The sequence below is a fragment of the Chrysochloris asiatica genome, unplaced genomic scaffold (genome assembly GCF_000296735.1).
Source record: "Chrysochloris asiatica unplaced genomic scaffold, ChrAsi1.0 scaffold00082, whole genome shotgun sequence".
Lineage (NCBI taxonomy): Eukaryota > Metazoa > Chordata > Mammalia > Afrosoricida > Chrysochloridae > Chrysochloris > Chrysochloris asiatica.
Genome location: NW_006408600.1, coordinates 6,745,862 through 6,754,863, shown reverse-complemented (window position 1 = coordinate 6,754,863; position 9,002 = coordinate 6,745,862). Strand labels below are relative to the sequence as shown.

Here is a 9,002-nt window from a genome sequence, read left to right as displayed (position 1 = left end):
CTCTCTCTCTCTCTCTCTTTCTTTCTTTCTTTCTTCAGGGTAAGCAAAAAAAACCCAAGAACTTTACCAAGAAGAGATTTACATTTATAGTTCTTGACAAAAATGAAACACAGTGAATTACAGAGCAAATTCACTGAAACAGCAAAGAAGTTCTATCCTATAGCTTTTCTTTTTTAACCCCCCAGAAAATATTTTTACTTCTGATACAGCACACAACTGGTTAAGAAAATAAAATGCAATGTTTAGCAACTGGGCATCCTAACTACAGTAGGAGGCACTGTGCTCACCCTCACTGGCAACCACTGAGGTAAACAAAGCCAGGAGCAGGAAAAGCACCTCTTACTTGTCTGCATAAGAAGCTATTGTTTTCTTATTGAAGCCACAAGAATGGAAAGATCATAAACCACTTCTACTACTTTCTTCACATCATACTTCAAGCTATCATAGCTCTTCCTTAATGAGTCATTCTTCAGATTGAGAAGGCAAAACCCAGAATCCAGCTCATTTATGAAGGCAGAGATGTGAAGGGGTAGGGAGTAGTGTCCAGGAGTCACACTATTGACTGACAACCTTGACAATTCACTAGCAAGAATTAGAACTCCTGAGAGATCAACTTCTACATCCAGATGAAATGTTCTCTCGATCTGGCTCAATGCCAAGAATTTCTGTAACAGTTTCTCGAATCGCTAGTGTTTCTGATTCCAAATATACAAAAAACGTTGCCAAGAAGACCAAACTTTGTAACACAAACCTCCAGTGCTCATGGAATCTGTAGTACTATTGAGCAGGGAAATTGGTCCTCGGAGAAGTGAGATGTGTTTTCACTGTACCAAAATCACCTCTTTGGAATGTCCTGAAACCCAGAACCCTGATGGATCTTTTGAAGTAGAGTTAAAATCTCTCGAGCTGTTTGCTCTAAACTCATGTACAACTTTTTGAATTTCCTCTTGGCTGTTCTGCTCCGCAGCCAAGAAGCCTTGAAGCTCTCCAAAGATCTTGCTCACATGGCGCTGGTGGCCCACCAGTCAGCCAGTGGGAGGAAGGCGGCCAGAGGAACGAGTCTTGGATACAACCAATAATGGAATCAATTGCACCACCCACCGCCGCCATCGTTGCAGCTACCGGATAATAATTTTTCATTAAGGAAAACCGAAGCTTTTAACCTGCAGACTCTAACTAATTAAAATCATGTTTAATTGTTCAGTTCTGCACTTATATCTCCTTGCCTTAAAGTAACTCAAAAAGAAAAAAAATTAATTCCAATGAGATGGCTAACTATTCTTATTAGTTAATTGACTATGCGTGTCACTCCACTTTAAATGGGAAAGGAGAATTTCTTTTGAAACAAAGAAGTCTTTCTCAGAATTTTTTATGTTTTTAAAATAAATACATAGAATTTGTATAATTTGCAAGCTTCAGTGTCAGTCTCAGAAAAACTTAAAAGCATAAGTAAAAATGCTTATGAATAGCTTGCAAACACAGTTTGCTCTTAAGTGGGATTATTAATTATTGAACTTGTCTGTATTGTATTAGTTATTTTGAGTTGTTTTGACTCAAATTTGTTGCCTTGTACTCTACAGTGATGCTCAATTCTCTTTAAACTTTATTTCACAACCATCCAACTTCAATTTCCTGATGTTCACATTTATTCTAAGCAATTTAGAGGACATTTGCACCAACTCAGTTCCCTAATGCATCAGCCACTCTGTCTCCTATCTATCTCATTTGCTTATTACTAGGGAGCAGATATAATGGAAAGACTGTAGTGAGTAGGCAGGACACTTGACTCTTTTTAAAGCTAGCATCCTTGATTTTTGCCTTAAAACAAAGGCGTGTATTTGTAATATAACCATAATATTTATGCTGGGAATGACAAAATAACAGATCAAATGCCTCCTCTAAACTAAGTCCTCATTTTAGAAAATCAGAGATCCTAAGAATTAAATTTCTGACTCCAGAATTACATGACACCCCTGACTGATGATCTTCCAGATTGTTTGAAAATTTGAAGTCTGGGCAACTTTTTCTCTTTATGGATATCTGATTCAATTACTGGAAAAATCCTATTGTGCAAATATGCTTTCTATATCAAATTTGAATCAGTTTTCCTGTAGTTTATGCCCTTTCATCCTACAAATGTCTCTCCTTGGGGATAACATATATCTCCCCATGGGGGCAGTTCAAAACATCTCCTGTTTTCAAGAACTTGAAATTCCTCAAAATAATTCATGACATCATTTATTCTCTCTTTTATATTCCCTACTTTAGGGTGGAGTCCTGATGTAGCACTGCAGGATAATGTACTGGAGCCCAAGGTCAGTTTGAATTACAAGATCAGTGGTTCAAAATCACCAGCTGCTCCTTAGAAACCCTATACAGCATTGCTATGAGTCAGAAACAACTTAACAGCACTTAAAACAACAAACTACACTTTAGCATAGATATCATTAAGTTTTATCAACAGCTCCTCATATAGCACAAATGACCAAAAATAAGAGCTAGAAATTGCTTTTGTGGGAGAAAAGGATCTAGAACTACCTGGAAAAGAACTGAGGAGAATGATATTGAAGTACATCCAAACGTCCCACAGAAACGTCAAGCAAAATAGATATAACTTTGGAGACAATACAAAACCTACAAAAAGAGATCCAGGTGATTAATACATAAATATAATAATTAGACAATACACTGAAAAAGGCAAATGAGTAAAACTGAATGGATGGAAGCCAGAATCATTGAGCTTGAAGATAAATCATTCAACATTGCTAAGATAGAGGAACAAGCAGAAACAAGATTGAAAAAATCTGAAGAATGCCTAAGATTCACATGGGACCACATGAAGAGGAATAACCTGAGGCTATTTGGTATTCTAGAACACTAAGAGACAAAGAAAACCACAGAAGAGATCATTGAAGAGTTACTGGAAGGAAATTTCACTAACATCTTGAAGGATGAGAAGATAAGCATTCAAGAAGCTGAATGAACCCTAGGCAGGATAGACTCCAAAAGAAAATCATCGAGACATACCATAATCAAATTCTCTAAAATCAAAGTTAAGGAGAGAATCCAGAAAACAGCTAGGGGGAAAAAAGTAAGTGTTACCTACAAAGGAAAGCCAATCAGATTAATCTCTGATTTCTCATCAGAAATCAAAATAGATACAGCATTGGCGATAATACAAAACCTCCAAGCAGAGCGGCATAGATGATTAATACTACAATATCAGAATGGACAATACATGGAAAGGTCAAAGGAGTAAAGTGAATCAATGAAGGCCAGAATTAGTGATAATGAAGATAAATGTTTCAGTACTGCTAAGATAGAAGAACAATCAGAAAAAAGAATGAAAAATCTGAAGAAAGCCTAGGATTCATGTGGTATAACATGAAGATGAACAGCCTAGGGTGGCTGGAATTCTAGAATAGGAAAAAACAAAGAACACCACAAAAAAGATAGTTGGAAAGCTACTAGAAGAAAATTTTCCTAACATCTTGAAAAATAAGAAGACTCAGAAAGCTGAACAAACCTCAGGCAGCAGAGACCCCAAAAGAAAATCATCAAAATATATCATAATAAAAGTCCCCCCAAAAGAACCAAATACAAGAAAAGAATCCTGAAGCAGCTAGGGAAAAAAGAAATATTACCTATAAAAGTAATAAATAAGATTATGGCCTGATTTCTCAGCAAAAATCATGTAGGCAAGAAGGCAGTGGGAGACATACACAAACTCTGAAAAAAAACAAAAACTGGCAACCAAGAATCATATACCAAGCAAAGCTGTCCATCAAATATGACAGTGAAATTAGATCAGAATAAAGAGAAATTAAAAGATTTTTATAATGCAAGCCAATGCTTCAAAACATACTAAAGGAAGTTCATTGAACTGAGAACCAACAAAAGAAGACAACAAATAGAGACTGATATGTGTACAGAACATTTCAATTCAACAACAGCACAATACTCTTTTCAGTGCACGTGTAGCATTCTCCATAATAGACTATGTATTAGGTCACAAAGCAAATCTCAATAAATTTAAGAACATCAAAATACTACAGAGTATCTTCTTAGATGACAATGCTATAACATCAGAAATCAACAATAGGAAGATTAAAGAAATAAAATTAAAGAAATAAAATCAAATACATGGAAACTGAAGAGCATCCTGATTATCAGCTAACTGGGTTGTTGTTGTTGTTGTTGTTGTTGTTAGGTGTCACCGAGTCAGCACCAACTCATAGTGACCCTATGTACAGCAGAACGAAATAGTGCCTGATTTTGGGCCATCCTCATTACTGTTGCCATAGATGCTGCCACCTGGCCAATCCATCTCGTTGGGAGTCTTCCTTTTTTCTCTGACCCTCCACCTTACCAAACATGATATCCTTCTCTAGCAATTGGTCCCTCCTGACAATAAGTGTGACGTATGAGAGACGAAGTTTGGCCATCTTGGCCTCCAAGGAGCACTCTGGCTGCACTTCTTCCAAAACGGATCTACTGTACTCATTCCAAAGAGAATGTGGAATGCGGAAATCATAGGGCAATATCTTTGATATCCCATGCAAGTAAAGTTTTACTAAAGGAAATACAGAAACAGCTGCAATCATACATTGACAGAGAACTTCCAGAAGTTCAAGCTGGATTTCGAAGAGGCCGTGGAACAAGGGATATCATTGATGATGTCCAATAGATCTTGGCTGAAAGCAGAGAATATCAGAAAGATATTTACCTGTGCTTTATTGACTTTGGAAAGGCTTTTGATTGTGTGGATCATGACAAGATATAGACAACATTGTGAAGTATGAGTATTCCGGAACACTAAATTGTGCTCATGAGGAATCTGTACCTGGAGCAAAAAACAGTTGTTCAAACAGAACATGGGAACACTGAATGTTTTAAAATTAAGAAAGGTGTGCAACAGGGTTGTGTTCTTTCACCATACTTATTCAACTTGTATGCTGAGCAAATAATCTGAGAAGCTGGGTTCTATGAAGAAAAACTTGGCATCAGGATTGGAGGAAGACTCCTTAATAACCTGTGATATGCTGATGATACAACCTTGCTTGCTGAAAGTGAAGAGGACTTGAAACATTTACTGATGAAGATCAAAGAGCACAGCCTTCGGTATGGATTACATCTCAATGTCAAGAAAACAAAAATCCTTACCACTCGACCAATAAACAACATGCTTATCAACGGAGAAAGGATTGAAGTTGTCAAGGACTTCATTCTTCTTGGATCAACTATCAACACTAACAGAAGCAGCAGTCAAGAAATCAAACAACGTATTGCATTAGGAAAATCTGCTGTACAAGACCGTTTTAAATGGTTGAAGAGCAAAGATGTCAGCTTGAGGACTAAGGTGTGCCTATTGAAAATACCACGGTATTTTCAATAACCTCATATGCATGTGAAAGCTGGACAGTGAATAAGGAAGACAGTAGAAGAAGTGATGCTTTTGAGTTATGGTGTTGGAGAAGAATATTGAAAGTGCCATGGGCTGCCAAAGAACTGGGTAGTATAACAAAAAATGAAATTTTAAAAATCCTAGCAACAATTAGAATGAAAACACAATATAAAAAACCTTTGTGACAGCAAAAGCAGTACTGGGAGAGCAATTTATAGTAATAAAGGCACACATACAAAAAGAAGAAGAAACCAAAATCAACACATTAACACATCATCTCCCACAATTCATAAAAGACCAGCAAAGTAAACCTGCAGTCACCAGAAGAAAAGAAAAAGTAAAGATTAGAGCAGACACAAATGAAATCAAAAAAGGGGAAAAAAATCAAATCAACCAAGACAAGAAACTGATTCCTTGAAAGAATGATTAACCATTGGCAAATCTAAATAAAAGAAAAGAGTGAGAAAAAGCAAATAACACACAAAATAGGCCAGATGGGTGATGTCACAACAGAATCAATGGAAATAAAAATAATAATACAGTATACTATAAGTGCCATGGACTGCCAAAAGAACCAATAGATCTGTTTTGGAGGACGTGCAGCCAGAGTACTCCTTGGAGGCCAAGATGGCTAAACTTCATCTCTCATACTTTGGACGTATTGTCAGGAGGGAACAGTCACTGGAGAAGGATGTCATGCTGGGTAGGGTGGAGGGTCAGAGAAAAAGAGGAAGACCCCTAACGAGATGGATTGGCCAGGTGGCATCATTGATGGTGTCAAGTGTGGCAGCAGTAGTGAGGTTGGCCCAGGATCGGACATTGTTTTGTTCTGCTGTGCATGGGGTCGCTATGAGTCGGTTCCGACTCAATGGCACCTCACAACAACAACAACATGAAGAGTTGTACTCCTTGAAGCAGACAGCTGGTCTGATAAAGGGTAAGGCATGCAAGAACTCCCAGACTTACAGACAGTACCCATTTGACCTAACTTGTATGGCTTGCCAACAAGAATTCAGCGAGATGAAGATAAAAAAGTATGTTACAGGGAGCAAACATAAATTACTACAACATGATCAACTGGACCTTTGCTTATGAATGAAGCTACCAATATTCCAACTGAATTGGGAAGGATTCTTTATATCAAGGATCAAACATGTCTCCTCAATACACTGGGTTGATACGAATGGACAATTTAAGACTTCGGCTATCAAAATTGGGGGCTATAAAGGCACAAAGGGGCAGGCTTACAAAATTTCATGAAGGTGCTCTGTGGCAGAATTAAGGGACTACAATAGAATCCCCACTGAGTAGTTTTCCTCTTGTGCAGTTGGGTCTTGTAATGAGGGGAATAGGATCTGATGATTCAATTGTGAGTAATTCTTATCAGTTTTAAAGGTGATTGCTATATCTGAAACTGTAAAAGATGCGCAACTAAAAGGGAAGGACATTTAATCAGTCATTTCAGGAACAAAGGACCCTAGGACCATCAATAGGAAAGAACTGAGAGGAGCAAGAGATGCTAATCAAAAAAGGGGTGACAATAGAGTTGGTGGCAGAGGTTATGTCATAGAGAGACAGAGCAGCAGAGGACTATTGGCCCACAGACTGAGAAAGGCAGTGTGCCTGTGGGCAGGAAGTTGGCTTGTAAAATGTGCCCTTTTGACATTTAAACAAATAAGTATTTTCAATACGGTATGTGTACACCAAAAAATAAAAAAGAGAGGTAATACAGGTAAATACTGTTGGCTAAGATTACATGGAGGAGTGTGGCTGGGTTTGACGGCTGTTTAGGGGAAAAGGCTGTGCAGACCTGCACCAGTAATGGAACAGAACAACAGGTTCAAAGGAACTCTGAAATTCATATGAAGAGATAAGTGGGAGAATCAAGGACTTGCTGTGAGTGGGTTTGGAGCAGAGGTCCGAAAGAAGGTGTTTTCTGGTGATTCCTGGAACAGCCATTTTAAATGTGAAGGAGCAGATAGAAGGTCAAGAGAGCACTCCCATCCACACACAGCAAACAAATCTTTGACTAAAGGCTAAAGTAAATTGAATGGGGAGAAGATAATCTTTTTCAACAGATGGTGCTGGCAAAACTGGGAATCAATATGCAAAAGAATGAAACAAGCCCTTTATCTCACACCACATACAAAAACTTACTGACATGGATTAAAGACCTAAATGTAAATCCCAGAACTGTAAAAGTCAGCAATGAAAAATTAGGGACACACATAGACTATCAAACATTGCAAAAAAAATTACACAAACAAAAGAAGACAAAATATATGATTGGGGTCATATTAAATATTAAAAACTTATATGCATCAAAATATTTCACCAAAAGAATAAAAGGGGAGCCCACATAAAGGGGGACAATATTGCAACAGCATAGCAAAGAAGCAACTAATTTCTAAAATCTATAGAACATTATAACACATCTACAAGAAAAAGACAACCCAATTAAAAAATGGGCACAGGACATGAATAGACACTTCACTTCATCGGCCAGCCAATGAAATGTTGACAGTCATTAGCCATTGTTGTTGTTAAGTGCCATGAAGTTGGTTCCAACCCATAGTGACCCTGTATAGGGTTTCTGAGGAGCAACTGGTGAACTTGAACCACTGTCCTTGTGGTTCAAGCTGACTTCACTGTACAGCTCAGTGCCACAGTGCCACACGGGGACTCCATTGTTGTTGTTGTTATGTGCCATGGAGTCAGTTCCAACTCATAGCATAGTACAGGGTTTCCAAGGCTGTAAATGCTAATGGGAGCAGAAAGCCACATCTTTCTCCCATGGAACAGCTGGAAGTTTCAAACTTCTGACCCTAAGGTTAGCAGTCCAATTCATAACCACTATACTACCAGAGCCTCTTAGAACTCCATTGTTGTTGTTGTTGTTGTTGTTAGGTGCCATCAAGTCAGAACCGATTTCCGAAACAATGTCCGATCCTGGGCCAACCCCACCACTGCTGCCACACTTGACGCCATCAATGATGCCACCTGGATGATCCATCTTATTGGGGGTCTTCCTCTTTTTCTCTGACCCTCCATCTTACCCAGCATGACATCCTTCTCCAGCGACTGTTCTCTCCTGACAATATGTCCAAAGTATGAGAGACGAAGTTTAGCCATCCTGGCCTCCAAGGAGCACTCTGGCTGCACTTCTTCCCAAATCGATCTATTGGTTCTTTTGGCAGTCCATGGCACTTTTAACATTCTCCTCCAACACCACAAATCAAAGGCATCAATTCTTCTATGGTCTTCCTTATTCAGCTTTTGCATCCATATGAGGTTATTGAAAATACCATGGCTTGGGTCAGGCACACCTTAGTCCTTAAGCTGACATCTGTGCTCTTCAACACTTTAAAAAGTTCCTGTGCAGCAGATTTGCTCAATACAATATGTCGTATGATCTCTTGACCGCTGCTTCGATGAGTGTTGATAGTTGATCCAAGAAGAATGAAGTACTTGACAACTTCAATCTATTCTCCATTGATAAGAATGTTGTTTATTGGTCCAGTGGTGAGGATTTTTGTTTTTTTGACATTGAGATGCAACCCATAATGAAAGCTGTGTTCTTTGATCTTCATCAGTAAAT

General features: G+C 38.4%; 1 pseudogene; it reads right to left on the bottom strand.

Moving 5' to 3' along the window:
• Positions 1-339: 339 nt before the first annotated feature.
• On the bottom strand, positions 340-1,110 carry LOC102842619 (annotated as a pseudogene).
• Positions 1,111-9,002: the final 7,892 nt, after the last annotated feature.